This window comes from Corapipo altera, unplaced genomic scaffold, assembly GCF_003945725.1.
Source record: "Corapipo altera isolate COAL_440 unplaced genomic scaffold, ASM394572v1 55, whole genome shotgun sequence".
Classification (NCBI taxonomy): Eukaryota; Metazoa; Chordata; class Aves; order Passeriformes; family Pipridae; genus Corapipo; species Corapipo altera.
In genome coordinates, this window is record NW_020884882.1 from 15,684,780 (window position 1) to 15,706,232 (window position 21,453).

General features: G+C 42.8%; 1 long non-coding RNA gene across 1 annotated transcript in view; it reads left to right on the plus strand.

Annotated features, from left to right (window-relative positions):
- The window catches only part of LOC113945955, a 44,080-nt gene extending 26,226 nt beyond the window's left edge, over positions 1 to 17,854 (plus strand). The window contains exons 2-3 of the long non-coding RNA XR_003527234.1: positions 13,678 to 13,913; positions 17,773 to 17,854. This is a non-coding gene — a long non-coding RNA (uncharacterized LOC113945955). The remainder of the gene's footprint in view (positions 1 to 13,677; positions 13,914 to 17,772) is intronic.
- The last annotated feature ends 3,599 nt before the right edge of the window (positions 17,855 to 21,453 follow it).

Consider the following 21,453-nt stretch of genomic DNA (forward strand, 5'->3'; position numbering starts at 1 on the left):
GTTGAACAGAATGTTTGTTTACAAATTGGCCAGAGAGAGCATTGTTCTCAGTATGATTTGCAATGACTAATGAGCAACATAATTTTTAATCAGAGGATTTTCAGCCTAACACGCTGACAAGCACATCCTGCCCGTGTTCCATTCGCCACGGCACGCAGGCAGCTGGGGATGCTGAGGGGAGAACAAAAGCAGTGGGAGAAATATCAGTGTGGCAGGAGAGGATAAGACTTTCCCAGCAAGCCAGATGTGGTGGAAACATTTTTCAGTTTAGGACTTGCTAGGCTGGGTTTTGGCGGCGCAGCAAAGCCGAGTCCTCGGGTTGGGGTGTGGGAGGAAATGAGTTTGTCTGTGCTAATGAATCAAAGGGCAGCAGTCAGCAGGGATAAATAGAGCATGAGATCTGGGGCTCGGGAGTTCTCCAGGATCACTCCAGAGACACCCCGGACCGCGAGGCAGGAAGGGCTCTGGAAGCAAATCGACGTTGACAAAGCTTTTAAAATTTCTCTCCCCGTTCCCCGGCAGTTCAACACGACAGCTGCTCATTCGTTCTGCCACCTTCTGCACAAACAACCACATGCACAGCCTGGCTGTGACCTCTGCCTCTGCCTCTTTGTGCCAAACCATCCCAGGGGAACTTCCCTGCCTGGGCACAGGGTGATTTTTGTGGCCTCCCTAAATTCGATGACCTCGAGGAGCTTTGAGACTTCACGTTTCCCACCCCAGAACTTGGAAAGAGCAAATAGAATTTTCTTCATCTCCCAGGTCCAAAAAAAGGATTTTTGAAGGTGAAAAATGGGAGAGGACAGGGCAGAACAAGGGTGTCAAAATGCATCCTCAGCAGTGCTCTGTCTCTCCACTGTCTGTGTCTCACCCCTCTTCCCCACCTGGCTGTTCAGGCTCAGAGGTTCCTCTGCACATTCCTGACATGACCCTCAAATTATTCCCTTAATAACAATGTACACATTTATTCCGTTATTCCCGGGTTGAATGATCATAAAGGTGTGTTTCTTTAATACCCAGTTAACACAGCCCTTCCAAACAAGCTATTTTGGCTTGAAAGTGCTTTTTATCCACTTCTCCCTAGTAACAAAGAGCCTCTTTAAAGTGGAGATGACTCTGATAGCGCTGGAGATATTAACACATGTTGTTGCTGCAACCCCTTTAACACTTCCAGGAATTTAATTTTAATTAATTACTTTATACTGAGAATGGAGAAAGTGAGAAATGCATCACCTGCTTTTATGGGGAAGAAAAGCAAAGATCAAGACTTCTTGAAAGACTTAGTGAAAGGGAAAACAAGACTGCTACATTTTCTGCTTCTGATTTAAGGCTGGAAGATACTTTGCATTACATTATCATTTCATTTTGCATTTTAATCTGCATAAATCCCATGGGCATGTGCCAAGTGCTACCAGAAATGTGCTCCTCTGCTGCCACTTTTCTGACCATGTATTACAGGAAAGACTGGATGTAATGTCAGCAAACAAGGAATATGGAATAGTGACACGGGGTTTAGACATGAGCCTTTATAAGACAAAATTAAATGTGTACCAGCTAAACAACGTGTTTTTAAAGGGACTGGGTGTCCTCATTTTAGAAGTGCTTGGACAGCTTTAATGGAGAAGGACTGTAATGTTTTTTGACACGTGTTAATGGTGTGTGTCACGTTCTTTATATTTTCATAATGACATGGCTAATTTCTGATGGCATGTGTCACATTGCATATGTTTGTTAAATATAGGTCACAAGCTAAAAATATGCACAATATTAGAAAATATATAAGATAACAATTGCATATATCTCCCTCATCACAGCAGCCTTGACTGATCCTAAATCTGACTCCAGTCAGAGATTTTTGTAAAGCTCTGTCTTAAAAGACTGTGGTGAAAAGAGGAGTTGTTTTGACGAGAAAAAGGGATTCTGTCTCACTGGGGTTATTCCTAGAGATGGTGCCTCTTCCTCTGAGAAATGCTGAGCTGTGAACGTGGCAGTGGCTGATTTATATGGTTTGGCAAAGGCTGCAAACAGCAGCTCTGGGGAGGAAGGGTGACAGCAGAGCCGCATTTCAGGCTGTCCCCTAAAAACAGCCATGACCTTCTGCCCTCTGGGTGTGTGGGTGACGTTATTCTGCTTCAAGGAGGAGCTCAAGTGGTAAGAGACCAATCTCCAGGTCCCAAAATTCACATAAAAGCCTGTGATAGGAAGCCAGGAGCATCCATGGGCTCGCTGTTCTCTTACCAATTAACTCTTGCTTTCTGGACAGTGGTTAAGTCACTAGAAGTGAGTCTTGGTGTCTAGTCCAGACACTTCCAACATCCAGGTTTCATGTTTTGCCTCAATAGCCCAATCTGACAGGATATCTTGTGGATCTTGAGGCTTTTTCCTCTGAAAAAATATTGACATAAGCAATGAACAGATCTTAGATACTCACCAGAGTAAATTATGTTATGGGCACGATGGTGTCTCTTAATAAGATATTGTCTTATATTCTCATTAGTTAAGGTTTATAGTTAGGGGGTTTTCTGCTAATTAAAGGAAGTAAACAAGGCTGTGATGCTTTCCTGGTGGTTGAATGTTACTCTAGTTCTTCACAACTGTTTTTGTTGTAATTAAGTAAAACTGTTAAGGGCTGCAGTCCCTCCTCCAGCACTTACCAGGTCAGGCTGTAGGACTGGTGTGAGCTGAGTGGTGTTGTCAGTGTGTGTAGGATGGAAATGGGATGGAATGCCTTGCTTTTGCTGGCTAAGAAGAATTAGACACCCTAATGGACTCACAAGTGTTACCGAGAAATGAATATGAAAAATAGATAAAGTGAGCTCTAAAAGCCACATGATGGAGAGATAGAACATATACATGTCCAGTTCAGCCAAGCTTTGAATGAAGGAAACGTGAGAAGAGACTGAATGGAAACCCTTTTCATAGCAGTCAGAGCCCACCTAATCCCACTTTAATTAGATGGTCAACGATTTTAAATGAAATGGTGGAATTGTGTCTGAGCTTCCAAAGGGCTTCTGCATTTCCACCTCAATTCCACCAGAAATGATGCATCAGTGGAAAAAAGGGACATAGTATCAGGCAAGAAACTTCCTCAACTTGTGATTTTACTTCAGAAGTATTTGTAAATCCTTTAAATAACCCTTCCCTTCGTATCTGACCTGTTTCTGCCTGTTCGTGCACTGCTGCCTCAGCTTTGGCCAACGCCTCCCGTTTTCCTCCTCCTGATAATTTTTATGGGTAGCACAGGGATTAGGATTTGCTCTCCCATCCATCAGCTTCACTGGAGATGCTCCAGCTTTTCCTCCCTCCTCCTTCACCCTCTCCCAGCTCCTCGTGTTTGCCCCAGTTTTGAACTTGCTGTGGAAAAAGCGTTTTTCCAGGAGCGTGTGCCAGCCTTTGAGAGAGGAATTTGATGACCCAGGATTGTTGCAACAAAGGTAATTAGAAGTCTGCTGCATATGCATTAAATAGACTATATAATCCTAAAATGAAGATGTTCCTAAGAGCAGCCCATGAGGATGCTGAACTAGAGGAAGCACAACAATAGATAATTTCAAATCCAGTCAAGCTTGAAAGAGGTGTGTTTTCCTCCTTCCCTGAAGTTAAGAAAGAAAGAGCTGTAAAATCTCCTCACTTGAACAAACAGTTAACCAGTTAAAAAAACAGAGAGAGGAAATATCTAAAGTATCAGGAACCAGCAATTGTCCCCTTCTTGCAGCAATAACATCACCATGGTAAGAAAAGCAATAAATCCCTGAGGAGAAATCAGAGCCAAACCTTCTAAATTATTTCACTGATGCCATGAAATTCTATTTTAATTGAAGATATTGGCAGGTTTTCCCATTGAAGGCCAGATGATTTAAAGGGGAAAATACTGAAGACATTGGTTTTCTTGGCTTTTGTACGACTGGGATGTCTGATATGAAGGATGTTTCCTGTCTCCTATATAAGGTTATCAATGATCCCAAAAAATTCCATCATTAGGTTCCAGAAATCTCTTTCTATCAGGATATGAGCTCTATAAAATCCTTGATAGTAGTGACTGGAGAATTTGGTTCAGATAGAAAAAGCACCTCCAAAAGACCACCCACAAGAAAAGGTGATGTCAAGCTAAAGATTTTGTTTCAACGGTGTCAATATATCAATTTTCCTTATCTTCAACCCAAAGGCTTTGCTGGAGCCCAGCTGGGGCTGATGTTCCTCCTACAAAAGCAGAGTGGGCAAAGGAATCTTTGGGGTCCAAAGGTCTTAACTGACAGTCTGTCTATGGAAGGATTGAATATGAATATCAGCAAAATATATTTTATAAAATGATAAATTCAAGTCATAGAGAAGACTTTCCATCCTGAGAAAAACCTACAGCCCAGGGAGCTCCAACCCTTGCTATTACCAATTCATATGGCTGAGATTCCCTGCTGAATCCTAGAGAATTATATTTAAAACCTGCAAGAAGTTTGAAAGGACAAAGGAAACTGCTTTTCTTTCCATCTTTTTTTTGTCTTGTTTGTCCAAAATCCTGATTGTATGGGACTTTTAACATGAAGGTGGAGTTCTTATTTATCCCTACACTTGTGCTTGCTACAGCCTAACTTCTGAGGGTTATTTTCCATAAGAGTCATATCAAAGGCCCATGAAGTTGTTACATATGTCATGTTCTCCACTTCCCCTTCTGTTGAAAAGACCCATTTATTTATCCTTCAGTGAAAAATGGGCTGTGCAACGTTCAGCAGAGTGAGCACTGCAAACCTGATGTGGCTTGTGAGTAAATGAGGTTTCAATGCCTCTTTTAAATACCTGTGAATGTTACTGATATCCCAATGAGATGAACACGTGACAGACAGATGGGTTTGCTGCCACACTGAATATTCTGAGCTCATTCCAATGCCTGCAGTTCTCCTCATGAAGGGAAAACAAGTGGCTGGACATGTAAAGGAAGTGGGGAGGTGATGGATTGAATGTAGGTAAGAAAAGAAATCATGGAGAATTAGGCTAATGAAGGGGAGAAATGATCCAGTGACCAGGGCTGAATCCCAGGATATCCAGCTGAGTAGGAAGAGACCCACAAGGATCATCCAGTCCAACTCCTGGCCCTGCACAGAACCATCCCCAAGAGTCACCCCCTGTGCCCCAGAGGATCATCCAAACCCTCCTGGAGCTCTGGCAGCCTTGGGGCTGTGCCCACTGCCCTGGGGAGCCTGGGCAGTGCCAACCACCCTCTGGGGGAAGAACCTTTCCCTGAGATCCAACCAGACCCTGCCCTGACACAGCTCCAGCCATTCCCTGAGTGCTGTCCCTGGTCCCCCCAGAGCAGAGCTCAGTCCCTTCCCCTCCTCTGCCCCTGCCCAGGATGTTGTCACTGCCATGAGCTCTCCCTTCAGTCTCCTCCAGCTGAACACACCACGTGCCCTCAGTGTCCCCAGATGCCTTCCCCTGATCCTGACAAAGATCAAGAATTCTGGAATTTATTTCACATTCCTTGGCAATGTTTTGGCCATTGGACATGTGGATGTTTTGCTGAGCTTCCCAGAAATTGTATTTTGCTTGTCAAGTAGAAAGATGGAAGAAGAGATTCCCATGTTGTTGTTGTTGCTCTGGGGTTTATTTGTGTAAGGAGAGAGCTGCTAAAGCCAGGATGGGCTCGATGGGCTGATAGAAGAGGAACAGTGGTGGTAAATCCATGTGGGAAAAAGCAGGGTCTCAGTTGCCCTTCATGTCCTTCAGTGTCACTTCATGGAGCACCTGGGACATTTCTGCTGTGCTGCCACATTCCTCCTTCACCAGCACCCATGGAGGAGCCCAGAGGACACCCCATGACAGCTCAACTCCATGTCCTGAACCCATCATGCAGTTTTTGTGTCAGGTGTTCTTTGCCTGATGTCAGTAATGTTGAAACAGAGAACACTGCTTTAAAGCAAAGAAAAAACAACAACAAACCAAACCACAACAGCAAACAAGATATAAAAGAAACATACAGACTATAAAAAGCCTGCAAAACCTGAGATTTTGTTTTACTATAGAGCTATCAACACCAAAAAAAAAAAAAAGAAATAAATTATTTTTGTAGTTCAGATATATTGAGCTCCAAAACCAAATCAAAACTGCTTCCCCTGCTGTTCTTTCCAATATTCACTTCATGTTTTATTTGGAAGTTAGATTCATCTCCACTCTAAAATGCATTCCGCTTTTTATCTTAAGTATTGCTGTTTCCAGAGGAACAAAGGATATTTCATATCAGCATCTTCCAACTGGACTTCCTAATGCATTTGATTTCCAGTTATTAACCAGGGAGCTCTATATTCACAATCACTTTGTGGTTTTTAAGACCCTACAGGTTTAGGAGTGTATGGACATTCTCATAAAGATTAGTACTTTATTTTGTGCTTCACAGTGTTTGCCAATATCCTCTTGGCTCGTGGCTGGAGATGGTCAGGAGATCAAAAAGTCAAATATGTTCCTCTTGCACCTCTATTTGTTCTCAATGGACCCCTCAAAACACGGAGTTTTGATTATTTTAAGGCAGAAATATCTTGCTATTGCTCTTTGCTCGTCAGAAACATTCACATGGAGTTATTAAGGCATTCCCATGAATATAAAATCACGGAATCATTAAGGTTGGAAAAGACCTGTAGGATGGTTGAGTCCATCCCTTAACCCAGCACTGCCATATAATTGCCAGATTTCTCTGAAATCTTTCCAAAACACTGATTTAGAAGTAAAAACCCCTTCTTGAAGATTCAGACTGTCATGTCTGAAAACTTCTGGAATTCATGGTGTCGTTGTGAGGATGGTGGTGGAAGTGGGATCTCTCAGGGGGGAAATGCTGGGATGAAACAAGAGCTGGATTTTGGGATCAGAATGCCTGGAGCCAGCACATAACTCAGCTCTCCAAAACATCCCCAATGCTACTGAAAACTTTAGTTAAGACTAGAATAAGTTGGCAAAGATTGCTTTTCTATCACAGGCTAATTTACATCTTGTTTCTAACCATTTCTAAAGTTTATTATAAACTTTCAAATTGCATTGTAGTGCTTGCTTTCAGCTGCTAAATCACCAGTTAAAGAAAGTGGCATTACTTTGATTTTTTTTTTTTTAATGAAACTTAGGATTTCAGGATTGTGTTACTATGTAAAATTAAAAGAGATTGGATACCAATTTTCACTGAAAAATATGGGGTTTTTTTCTTGCTACGCATTTTTATGAGTATTTTGCAGATAATCCATTTAACATGGATGGGAGACGTGTGTTTAACAAAATAGCTTTCAAACACCAACCTAAAGTTTCTTTGTCTGCTTCGAGTTATATGTAATTTAAGAGACTTCAGGGGGGACCTCCTTTCTCTCTACAATTACAGGAAGGTGGAGCCCGGTGGGGTTTAGTCTCTGCTCCCAGGGAACAAGGGATAAGACAAGAGGGAGGGTCAGGTTGGACATCAGGAGGAATTTCTTGCTGGAAAGGGTGGTCAGGCCTTGGCAGGGGCTGCCCAGGGAGGTTTGGAGTGCCCAGCCCTGGAGGTGTCCCAGGAAGGCCTGGCCATGGCACTCAGTGCTCTGGGCTGGGGGACAAGGTGGGCATCGGGCACAGGGGGGATCCATGGGCTGGGAGGGCTTTTCCAACCTCAAAAATCCTGGGATTCTGTACCATTAAACCCCTTCCCCAGCACAAGGCTCTGTGCAGCAAAGCATTCCACGTACACTTGGCTTTAATCTCACCTGCAAAGCTCTGATTTCAATGGGATTTAAGTGTGTGCTTGAAGTTAAGCCTGGGACTAAATGCTTTCTGGTACTGAGCTACTCACCCGTGTGCACGAGCAAGGAGATCTCAAAACAATAAATGTTTTACATTGATCCAGGTAAATTGCAAGAAAATTATATATATTTCACGATATGTTTGAGTCTACAATAAAATACACAATAAAACCGGTAGGAACCTTACAAAGTATGAATATCCTTGGTGTAATTATATATATATAAAAAAAATCTTTTATTTTCAGCTGCCTGGTCTGAAAAGCATTCCCATGTTCTTGCAGACTGGACTCAGCCAGTGTTGGTATTATTGCTGTAAATAACCTTTCTCCAAAGCATTGTGCTTTGGCCTTATGATTTATTGCTTGAATTTCTAGCAATAAAAAAAGGAAATATCATCCTACTAATTGCTTTCTTCCACCCCTAAACTCAAATATCCACTGACTAAAGAAACTTTGTGTCATAGAAGGTTACTTGTCTATTGTCATACTCATGTACCAAACACATTTATTTGTGCTTTGAGGAAGCCTCTGTGTCTCTAATTTTTGGATTAAATGTTTGATTGTTTCCCAAAAAATATCTTCATGATCATTTAGTAGATCTTAGAATCAAGGCAGATCTTAAAATTGGGCAACAAGTACCCTCAGACTCAACTTGGAGTGCACATATTGAAACTGGCACTATTCCAATCAGCTTATTAGTTTTATAGATTTGAATTCTCTTGGCACAATATGAGAAATAACACAAAATCTCACACTAGCAATGTTTCTGGCTGGCTATAATCAATCAAATCATCATTTGCATTTAAAACTGGTATAAAATTCTACATTTTCTAGTTCCAAGTCCCTGCCTTTTATTCATACCTTGTATGAACTCCCTATGCACAATCATGTGAAGATTAAGTTTAAATCAATGAGAGGAATATGTGGAACATCTGGAAGCATTCAAATTCCCACAAAAATCCTTTCTCTGCACAGCCCATTATGTTGAAACCACGTGAAAAGTAATTTACCTCCACAGCTCCGAAATCTTTCATCAACTGAAAGTGCATTGTCTTGTCTATGGAAATTCTGCAAGTAGTTAATAATTATTTACCATAATTTGCTGTTATTCCCACTTTCAATAGAAAAAAATAAAGAATATTCTGGGTTAATTACATTATGTCTAATTTTTCTGTAGCTAAATATAGGCCGGCCTGTAATGAATGCTGAGCTGTGGGAAGATGAGGTCAAGAAGGGAGAATTATTTCAGCACCTCTGATTTCTGCTGTTCTTGGCAGAGCCCTGGGTGGCTGCACAGGTTGTCCTCACATTTATAGTCAGAAGTTTATTTGTTTTGCTGAAAAAAAATCCATTCCTCTGACACCTTACCCTGGGCTGTGGGATTTGGCCCTTTGGGGTTTTGTGGCTCTCAGGGGATCCCCAAATTCCTGCAGGTGAATGTGCCCTCCCTGCAGATGGTTTCAGTGTCTGTGGCCAAAATTTTGAGCTTTTCTTCTCAATTTGTTCATGTTGGTGATTAATGCTGATGGTTTAAACAACATAACTGTGTTTCTGAGGTACAATTTGGAATAGTAGCAGAGAAGGATGATGGAGCTGGGAAGGGTCTGGAACATCAGGAGGAGCTGGGGGGGCTCAGCCTGGAGAAAAGGAGGCTCAGGGGGGACTTTCTCACTATCTGCAACTCACTGACAGGGGTGGGGAGCCAGGGGAATATTTAGATTGGATATTCAGGAAAAATTCATACAAAAAGCAGTAAGGCCCTGGCACAGCTGCCCAAGGCAGTGGTGGAGTCCCCAGCCCTGGAAGTGCTCAAAAGATGTGGTTTAGTGGTGAACAGGGTCATGGCACATTAATGGCTGGACCCAACAATCTTAGAGGTCTTTTCCAACCATAATTCCAATGCTTCTGTGGTTCTACAACACTCAAGGGGCAGCTCAGCAGGTCCAATTCTGAAAACTGACGTTGGATTATTTCTCCCCCTTTGGCACTCCCAAGGAGCATCCAGGTCTGGGGCAAAGCCACCTGTTTTGCTTTGCTGGAGGGAATCAGTGTCCTCCCATGTGGTTCACTCCTTGACTCCTTCCTGCTTTATCTCAGCATCCCCTCCCAGGGCAGTGGCAGGGGAAGGACCACCCACCCCAGGAGCTGTGCAAGCACCAACCAGCTACAGGAAACTGCATCTTTGACCAAAAACCTTCTGTTTAGACATAAACACCCAAGAGAATAGATAGATACTGACTGGAAGCAAAGGAAAGACTCTCTAGGTGAATTGATCAGCAGCACAGCACTGGATGCCCGATCAGGAGGCTGTTTCTGTTTTACTTAAATACAACCTACAAGCCCAACTGAACATCTTCAATAAAACACACTAACACACAGCAAAACACTCATTTAAACCTGCCTTCCCCAGTGGCTTCTGAGGAAGTATTTTCTCCTCTGTTTCGTGCCTTTCCCTTATATTTTTATTCCACATGGGGTTTTTTCCATGCGTGTGGTTTCTCCCAACTATCCAGGACGCAGCAATTTGACTCACAGACAAAATCCCCTTCCCAACAGTACCATGAACAGCCTGGAAACTGGAGTTTGTGTTTGATTCCTGTTAGAAGCCGCATTTGAAGTGAGGCCAAAATTTCTTCCCCTCCCAAATTTTCAGGTGGAAAAGAATCCTTGCTTTCACCTGTTCCCAGGGAAAAATCCCCCAAATCCTCCCGCTGGCTCCTGTGCCTGGTTGGGAACAGCTTCCTCTGCACCAGCTGCTCTGCTGAAAACACTCTCAGTGTGCTGCCATAAGATTAGTGGACACTTTCCCCAGCCTGTGAACTCCAGATAAATCCCAGAACAGCAGCAGGAAGAAAGCAACATAAGCTGAAGCAGAAGGTCTCCGTTTATTGGAATGGCGCGTTCCGGGCGCTCCAACGGCTCCGGGGGAACAAACTGCTCTACCTGCCTCTCCAGATATGCAAGATCACAAAAGCAGATGCTGCCCTGACCTCTAGCCAGTGCATTTGTGCTGCTCTGCTGGTTTGGAGTTATTTGTGCCCCAATTATATTGCTACATTTATTATTTCTCTTTAACTCAATTGCTCACGTGTGGTTTCGAGATGTGTCGCGTCTGGGAAAAAAAAAGAGATATGAGGATTACATATTCTATCATTTGTCAGGGTTTCCAGTTCATATGTTCCCATTATAGGAAACTGATATTTCTAGGTTTTGCAACTCTACAGGTCATAGCCTGCTTGGCCATGTCACCCAGCTGAGAATTTTGGCACAGCCTGGGCATGTGGCAGAAGCTCTGAAGGTGTGAATTGTGTTTATAGAATCACAGAATGTGCTGAGTTGGAAGGAAGCCACAAGGATCATCCAGTCCAACTCCTGGCCCTGTACAGGCCCATCCCCAAGGGTCACACCCTGTGCCCCAGAGGATCATCCCAACCCTCTTGGAGCTCTGGTAGCCTTGGGGCTGTGCCCACTGCCCTGGGGAGCCTGGGCAGTGCCCAACCAGCCCCTGGGGGAAGAACCTTTTGCTGAGATCCAACCTGACCCTGCCCTGACACAGCTCCAGCCCTTCCTGCACATCCTGTCACTGGACTTTGCACCAGAAAGAAAAGTCCAGGAGCTGGACTTCAATGATCCTCGTGGGTCCCTTCCAACTCAGGATATTCTTTGCTTTTATGATTCGATGAAAACCAGCCTGGCCTGGCTGAGTATGTTTTTCCCTCAAGGTTTTGAAGGGTAATGGGGGCTCCCTGTATTCTCAAGGTTTTGCATCATTATCCTAACAGAACAAATATCCCAAACACAGGGAAAAGCTGCAGCACTGGATCTCCCCCAGCACTGGATCTGCTGGTCTGGTGTCAGCCAGATCCTGGGGATGGTCACCCAGCAGGGTCCAGATGTGAGATACAAACCAAGCAGCCCTAGGGCACAGACACCACTGTCCCTAAATGTCCTCCGCTGTCCCTGGGTGGTTCAGAGCCAGTGACAAGCTAAAGCCCCAAGGGATCCCTCAGCAGAGAAAGCCCCATCCCTCCTGTCTTTGTCCCTCGGAAAGACACATCAACTCACAGGGAGCAAGTGGCCTCTCAGGGACAGTGCTGAAGGTCACCATGAGAGCTGGCAAGAGGGTATAGACGGAAAACATCTTCCAGCAGTCTGAATAACTCAAGCAGAACCTAAAAATCCCAGCTTTAGGGGTTTTCCAAATCTGTCTCATTATGAGGTGCCTACTCCAGGTCTACACCCTGGGTAGCGTGGGCTTAGTTTGACAACTTTACTGCTCATCAGATGCTTCTTGAAGGTTAAAAGGGGATTTAACCCCCTCCCTGCCTTTATTTTAGGTTGTTTGGAAGTGCAGAGTTGAGCCTGATGCTTTAAAAAATCTTTCACTGTAAAGAGACAGAAATTCCTAAAGACGGGAACACATTTTAATTGCTCATTTGTAGAGTTTTACTTACAAAATCTATTTTAAGCTGCAATTTGAGATTTACAGATATTTGTGGACCATGCCTTAAGGAAAAACTCTTCACTAATAGATATGGAAATTAACTGAGGTTTACATTTTCTCACTAAAACTTTAATTTTTTTTTCTCACTATTTTTAGCTGAAGATGAAACAGCAGATTGAGAAAAATAGGAGTGCATAAGCAAGGAAGGTTTCTTTGTGAAGGGACTAGTTCCAGCTAGCAATGGGGGATTTATCAAAGCTTGTGACACTGGGAGGAGAAATCAACAGATAGATATCCTGAGTAGGCAAAAGAAAAATCATTAAATTTACAATATTTGATGAAATGCACACTGTGAAAGAGAAATATCAGGAAAACTCCTCTTTCAGCCTGTCAGGTGAGGCTTTTTCTGTGCTTCACACACACAGCTGAAGGACAGCACACCATGGGTGCTAACTGGGAGTGGGCAGGCATTGGAACAGGCCCCTCAGGGAAGTGGTGGAGTCACCATCCCCAGAAGGGTTCAAAAAATAAGTGGACGTGGCACTTCATGATATGGTTTGGTGGCCGTGGGGGGGTTTGGTCAAAGGTCGGACTTGATGGCCTTGGAGGTCTTTTCCAGCCTTAATGATTCTGTGATTCTATGGCTAAACTCAATTTTTTTAACTTCTCCTGAAACTTTATTAGGGTAATAATTTGTAGTCAGCACTGAGACTGGTTTGAGCTCTCCTTTATTTACTTTCCCTAGTAGGGATCCACAATTTCATCTTTTTGAGCCATCCTGAAGGGACATACACAAGGAGCCATGAACTGAAAAAACCACGAATATCAGAGAGCACCAGATCAAACTCAGTTAAATTCCACTTTTTGCCCTCCCTTTTCATTTTTCTAAGGCTTAACAAATAGCCTCATGTTTTGTTTGCTCTTCCAGGACCTCCTTCCTGCAGGTTCTTCTCTTTCCTATATCATTTAGGGCACATACAAAACGTGCCCAGACAACACACACTAAATGTTGCTTTTTGAAATAGCCTGACATCCAAAAACCAGAGCCTATTGAGGCAGGAATTAGATGGAATTTGCTGAAATCAAGTCTGCTATTTCGCTGTTGGTTCTTGTTTCTCCTAATAATTGGTTGGGATGATTAAAGATTGATCTCCTTGTATTAATGGACATCACAGAATGGTTTGGGCTGAGGCACCTTAAGGCTCATCTTGTTCCACCCCCTGCCATGGGCAGGGACACCTTCCACTAGCCCAGGTTGCTCCAAGCCCTGTCCAACCTGGCCTTGGACACTTCCAGGGATGGGGCAGCCACAACTTCTCTGTCCTAACAAAATCTATGCCACAAAAAATCCCCTGAGCATGACTTGAGTTCTCTTAGCTGCTGACTGAAGCAAGAGCCAGAGGAATCCCTGTGGTTAAACAACAACCAGCATCGCTGTTATTAATGCTGATAAACAACAACATCAGATAATTCTTGATCTTTTTTTCCACAGGTTCAGCTGATCTTTGAAAACCCACCAAGTCTGAACCTGCTCTCATGGAAAATAACAAAAATAACGACTCTGCTCAGGTGAACCAGCTTGGGGATTTTTTTTTCATCCAGCAACTGTGAGGAGCTTTTTTATCCCTCTCATCCCTGCCGGTGCCAGGGATGAGCCGATGCACGCAAGCCCCTGTGCCAGCCATCTGTTGGGCACAGCCTGTGCCAGCTGCTCGTCGTGGGCTGCAGGTAAGAGCGGGCTCCAGGACAGGCAGGCAACGGGAAGTTTATGGTATTTCAAGAGTTTAGGGGAGGGATTCAGGAGGAAAACAGGATTCCAGGCACGGCAGCAGGGCCCGGAGCCTTTGCTGACGCGCTGGAGGGTTTTTTTAGCTGTGTTGGGTCTGCTGGGAAAATGGCACTGTGGGGCTTCAGGGGGGTGTTTTTGTGCTGGGATGACTCAAACCTTGCTCTCTTCATGCTCTGAATACAAGGTTTTTGCAAGGTATTAAAATGTGCTTGCCGAGACTTTCCTTTCTTGGGAACCCAATCGATACCCGTGTAATTCAAACTCCTGTCTTGCCGTTTGTTTCCATGTTCAGTCGTGTCCTAAGTAGGTCTTTCATAACCCTGGGTGGCTCCCAGGGCTTTGGACCCCTCTCCCAGGTGTCCCTGCAGTGTAAAATAACAGCAGCTCCATCAGCTTTGATTTATTCCACACAGTTTCTCAAGATATCTCAATTTTAGTCTTGTTTTTAAGCCATGCCAGGAGTGAAGGGAAGCACAAGGGAGTTGTAGATTCACTGAGCTGCCCATCTGGGACATGTGGATTTGATTTTCAGGACAAACAGGCACACAGAGTTGGGAAGGAGTGTCCCCTTTCCCTCATCCCGGCTTAGTCTCCTCCACAACATTTCTGTACTCCAGGTGTGAGAAGTGCTCCTGCTGCAGCCTTCAGCCACATTTCTGAGAAGTTTGGGCCCCAGAGAAAATTTTATCCGTGTTTTATCACTTTGTTTCCTCTGATCCTGATACAAGCACAACCCTGAAAATAGATAATATCTTAATATTGCCAATACCAGGGAAAGTTTTCAGCCCAAGCCCCCCAGATGAGACACCTGAACTCTGTCCTTGGGCAGAATGGATTTGACTTCAAGGTTTTAAGCCTCTTCCCACATGCCCAGCCTATCAAAGGCACCCACTAAATGACTCCAGTTCAAACCTATATTTTCAGTAGACCTTTACAACATCCCTGATGTCCTGGGCAAAGATCCAGCACCTCTGTCCTGCTGCTGAAGTGTGCTCTGTCCATCCCCTAAATACTAAAATTACATGATTTAAAACATGCCAAATCCACCATTGTGTGTATGAAAACACTAATATAAGAATAGAGATATGTATTTGTTAAATACTTATGTCTACCTCTGTAATTTCTTTCATTAGGAACAATTCATATTTTGAATATTTTAGGGTTTTTTAGCTGTTTGTCGTGGCAATTATACTCTGCTTGTAAATATTGTTTCTTGGAAAGATAAATCATATCTTCTGTGAAGGCACTGGCTACTACATCCAGGAAGATTTCCCATTTTAAAATAATCTGGAGAACAAAATGCTTTAAACAACCAGTTGCAGCCACCTGCAATGGTTTTTACTGGGTTACAGTAATTTCCTTTACTAAAAATTGCTACTAAAAGGGGCTTCACTCTTTGTATAAATGATACAGCTCCTGACATGAGAGACCTGTGCACAGTCTAAAATTAAATGCTATAAAACTGAAGGAATCAAAATAACACATCAATCACATTAAGATGCTAATTAGCAGATCTTGATATTTTCAGCCTTACGCTTTGATGGCTTAAAGATAGTGAAAGGATCAGATAAGAAATGTTATATAATATAGTGCCTGAAATGAAGATTTAAGGGGATTTATACTTTTGTCACATCTAAGAAACTTCAGGAAAGATCCACCCATTGCAAACTTTAGAGTAAGTGTGAATCTATTAATTTAAAGGGTACAAATTCAGAAACATCTAAAACCGGCTCCTTAGTCTGAGTATTTGCCAGTCCCTTCCAAAACACACAAGGTAATGTGGGTCTGTCCTATTCATATGTGTTATCTGAGCTATTTTTTCCCTTTGGCTTATCAGCTTCCAGGGGGTTATTTGAGATATCTGATTTTACAAGCCAAGCAATGTAAAAGATACACATCTTCTGTGGTTTTACCTAACATATAATTAGACCAGCAAGGGTCTAAGTCTTACAACAAAGCCTTAAAAATGATAACTTGGTACCCAGTATGTGACTGAGTGATTTAAATCTTCTCTTGAGGGAGAGTGGGAACAACCAGTCCAGATATTTAGAGATGAACAGCACGAAAATACATCAAATTCACTCGGGTAAGGTACAAGGATTGTGCTGTTATTAATTTTGAAACCCGCAAGGGGACTCCTATAAAGATAAATTCAGGACAAAAGAGGCCAGCTATCTAACTTCTACAGGTTAGGAAAGCTCTCTTTGGGAGGCAGGGGGAGGATTATAGATGTGCCTGGAAAAAAAAAAAAAAAAACAAACCAAAAAAAAACCACAAATGACAAAGAACAGCTGAAGGCTCAGAAGGTTTGGAAACAAAATTTTATTTTTATTATTTTATCTATTTTTTTTTCCCCTGTTGCTTTTCCTTATTAGTTTTTAACTGGCAAGCCCAGATTCCTTCCCAGTTCTTCTAAAAATGTCTTGTCCAGGAAAGAGGGGAGGGAAGGCAAATCCTATAGGAACTTCCAGTCCACAGCAAGTGGAGAGCAAAGTGGGATGGGTCCTGAGCTCCACATTGCCAGAACCCACTGGGAAGGAAGTGATGTGTGCCATTAAAAAGCTGGATTCCACATGCAGCCCACCTGTGAAGGCAGCAAGAATCCAGTGTGGCAGCTGGGATCCTGCCCTGGGCTGTTACATGGCAGGTTCTTGCCCCCTTTGCTTGCAGGGTCAAAAATTCCACCTAAACTGCGCCAAAAATCTGTGATAACTCCCAAACATATCAAAAAATATCGCCTGCTGTTATCCCAGAAGTCAGGGAATTTTCTGAGTTGGGTCTATTACCCATAATACTCCTGTAAAACTGGCTAATGATGGATATTCTGCTGTTGGAAGAGGTCACTCCGTGGGAATGAGAAGTTCAGTCATTTCCAACCTCACATTTCCTACTTTTAGGTGCTCTTGCACGAGTTGGACGATTTTTGGTCTCCAATTAAAAGGCAGAACAAGCTCCATCCACATTTTAAGGACAGCCACAGACCCCCAAAAGCTGCCCAACAGCTGTCTGGGTACAGCTGGTGCAGAAATCACACATTAAGGATCTATTCTGCCCTTTCTGCTGGTTCTCATTGGCACAGAAGGTTTGGTAACTGTGTGTCATGCCAGGCTTGTCATCACGGCCCTGACAACCTTTTCTTTTCCACATGACTCACTGTGTTTGTCCCAATCAAGTAATTAATGCAATGTCTGACACACAGCAGAAGAAATTCAGTTTACTGTGATAAATTAAGTGGTTTTTTTGCTCATTACTGGGAAACATCCTAAAGTCAAACATATATATTCACAATCTGTGTGCTTTAGCAATGCTTTTATAGCTGACAGAAACACACCAAACTACTTCTAAGCTCATGTTACTTGTGATGGCACAAAGGAGGACTTTCTCCTCCATATCTTTCTGTGTAATAATTCAATTATAAATTATAAAATGAACAGCATGAACATACCTGCTAAATTTATCTATATAGTAATTTTACATATTGCTATGTAAAAGGAAAAAAATCAACTTTTCTAGCTATCTTAGTTTGAACACACTCTGAAAACAAGAGCTTGAGGCTCAGCTTTTATCTGTTCTTCAGAGATCTCTGGCTTGACTCTTGAACTGCTGCTCACTCCCATTCAGACAAGGGGCACTGTTTCTCCTGACTGCCATGGGAACAGGATTGGGCCATTAATGTGTATTTGACACAGAAAAGCAGACTAATTGAAGTCCAAATGGTTTCAGAGGTCTAGTTAGGTTGATTTTAATGAGGATTTTTAAAGCTGTCATACTTCTCATGGATTTTTTTCTCTCTGGCAGTTTTTTCCTCAGCAGTGATGGGAGTTAGAGAGTATTCAACCAGCCTTTTGTGTTTTCTCAATACCATAGAATCTGTGCAGCTCACAAATTCTAAAAATAAATACAAATGAAAGCCAAACCCTTTCTCTTTCACTTCTTTAATCACATCCCTCCATGAGTAGGGAGTGCACTTTGCCCAAGTGAATTTTCCTCCACTCTAAACTCCATGAAAAGCAAACATTAATGGAGATGCAATCTCATGGCAGGGGAAGCTCACTTTGAAATTCAAGTGACTATACATTGAATGTTTTTCAGATCTATTTTGCAGTAGCAATGAAGCTCTCAAATGGCATCAATGCTACCTGTTCAATAACTGAAATTGCAGAAGCCAAATTCTCTATTCTGACAATTGCAAAATTAACTCGTGTCACTGTTTCAAGAGGGTGTTTACCCCTGGGAAGGGAGCTGAGCCAGGTATGGGCATCCTGGCCCACCTTTCATTTAGCTGGATGTATTAGTTTGATTAAAGTTAATAAAGCAAGGAGAGATTTAGCAAATGGAACTAATGTTCAGAGATAATTTCGGTCGGAATGAATGAACAAGAGATGCGGAGAAGTAATTACAGGAATTTGCTGGAGACCTCTGGGGTGAGATGCACATGACCACAGCACACAATGAGAAACTAAACACAGTAATGGGATACTTCAATTATCCAGGAGTAAATTGGGAACAGCCTGTGGTAATGTTGCAACTCTGTTTATAATGCTGCAGAGCATTTTTAGAGGAGCAGTCGGGGAAAAATATGAGAGCTAAGTGGTGTTAAGGCATCTCACAACTGGAGCAGCTCCTTTGGATGAGCAAACAAGGTATCACCCAACTCATCCAGTCATGGATGCACTGAAGGGAATCATGGAGCAGACTCACAGAACACTTAAGGTCAGAAAAGACCTCTAAGATCTTCGAGTCCAACCTTTGGCCCATCACCACCTCGTCACCCAGACCAGAGCACTGAACACCACGTCCAATCTTCGAGGACTTGCTGCATCTCATATAGTTATACTTCATTTTATTTAATTTTATTTCATTTTCTAGAGTATTTAATTTATTTAATTTTCTTCTAGAGTAATTTTTAGAAAGAAAAACTAATAATAAACTGAATGGTTTAAAACCACGCAGCAATTTTTTAGCACTTTACTCCTCTTGCCAAAGAGGATTGATGCCTCTATTTCCAGCTCTAGAACTGGCCTTGTTTGATGCCATTTTACTTCAAGACTGGATTTCCACCCTACCCTTCAGCTAAGCTTAAAAATACATTGTTGGATCACAGAATTTTGGGACAGTTACAACTCCTGAGAACACTCAGGAGGTCATCACCCTCCATTTGGTGCTGCTGAACCTCAGAAAGAACTGAAATACCATTTCCTCTGGTGAGAGAGCTGAGACTCCTCTGCCCATCCTTGCTCTGGGTTACAGCACTTGTTTACTCTGATGAACTCTGCCTTTGAAAGACTCTGACAGGACTTAGCTGCACTCTTTTAATCTAAGAGTATAACCTGTAATCAATAAGCAAGGCTTTTAAAAATCATCAATAATTTATTCAAAATTATTCCGTTTTTCAGCCTTCCAGGAACCGCTTGCGAGCCAACGCAATTCCAGCATAAATAACACGTTAATTTTCCCCTTCCCTGGTAATAACGTTGTTGCAGCAATAGGAATTAATCCTGGAAAGCTACAATTCATTGTGCCATATAAAATATGAGAAGCCTGGTAGACTCTGTGTGGTGTCGCCGTGTTTGTGCTGGTTTGAAGCGCAGCAGTTTCTGGGGCAGATCTAAAGTGCAGCCAGCAGGTCTCAGCACATCCATGTGGATTGCCTGGAGGAAAGCTCTCCCTGCACATTTTGCAGATCCTGAGCTGTGGAAAATGCTGCTCTCATCTGGATTGTGTGAAACTGTGGGCACTGAGCTTTCTGCGTGGTTCCTGTCCAGATGTGCCCCATCTATAATTCAAGGTTGTTTCCTCGACAGCCACGCTCAGCAAATTCATCCTGAAATCAGGGATTCAACTCAGTCCTTCCTTTATTCCTTCCATCCTTCCTTCCATCCTGATTTCACTCTTTCATTTCACTCTTTTACCTACACTAACAGAGCTTCAGAGTATTTTTATACCTTAAAGAAAACCGTGTTTCCACTCTGTGTTTCCAACGTGATATAGTTAATTTTCAAAGCAGAATCAAGCTGCACCCAGAACAAGGATTCCCTGCAAATTTCCTGTGGCAGGGGGGAAGTTTCTGTAGATCCAGCAGTATTTAGGTGGATTCATTTGTCTGGCTGACGTTTCAAATAGATGTATAAGCAGGTATCATGGGGCTGCTATTGCAACAGGCCTGAAAAAAATCTATTCTGGGTTTAGTAGAAACTTGATAAAAAATAGAAGGGAACAACCTGACAGGATGAACACACACGGAAGGTGACACCCTCAACAGAGCTGAGCACTAAAAGCACAGAATTCCTGAATTTGTTGCTGTGGATGTTGATGTGATAAATGTCTTGGTCACTAGGGTAGTGCCCTCAGCAGAAAGTACAGCTTCTTATTGATGCCTCTATTTCCAGCTCTTGTTTGATGCCATTTTACCTTAAGACTGGATTTCCACCCTACCCTTCAGCTAAGCTTAAAAATATATTGTTGGATCACAGAATTTTGGGACAGTTACAACTCCTGAGAACACTGCAGGACATCACCCTCCATTTGGTGCTGCTGAGCCTCAGAAAGAACTGAAATGCCATTTCCTCTGGTGAGAGAGCTGAGACTTCTCTGCCCATCCTTGCATTTCTCATTGGATTATCCTTCAGCTAATCTTAAGAATACATTGTTGGATCACAGAATTTTGGGACAATTACAACTTCTGAGCACGTTCTGCAGGACGTGGCCCTCGGTTTGGTGCCGCTGAGCCTCAGTGAAGAACTGAAATGCCATTTCCTCTGGTGAGAGAGCTGAGACTCCTCTGCCCATCCTGCTGGATACTTGGGGGATCGATGCTTGGGTTTATTCTTGTTTTGCTGTTAATGAAGGATTAAACATGCATGAAACCTCTAATGCTCCTTGCAGGGCTTGAGCTCGCTGAACACCTGCAAAGCCCTACCTGTGTAAGCAGCTTACACATGGATACTCCCTGTGTAACATTCCACACCACTAAATCATCTGAAGGACACAGATCAGGAGCCTTTAGTGCCCAACACATAAAATACTAGACAAAAATGAGCACAGAAAAAAATACCTGCAAGTTTTCATTTCCCAGTGACTGCAATGAGAACACTGCTACATGTAAAAGGTAATTTTTGTGGGGGGTTTAGCTCACTGTTGTCTCCTTGTTTGGTTTCAACCTGCAAGACTTCCCATCAGGTTCTCTCCATTATTCTCTCTCTTGTGTGGCTCACACAATTAAGTGACAAAGCCATGTTTTTGACATCTATCTGATTTCCATGACAACAGATTATGGAACCAGGTGTAGCGAGCATGTGAGACGAAACCTGAGAAAAACGATGAAGCTAAATCAAGATTTAATCACTATGAAGGACAGCAACAAAGGGTGGGAAGGACAGACATAACAAAGGTATTTCCTTTATGGGAGGAATTTATTTTTCTGTTTCCTTTCTGCCATCCAAATATCATAGGATGTAAGAACTCATTAGGAAAGGTAAC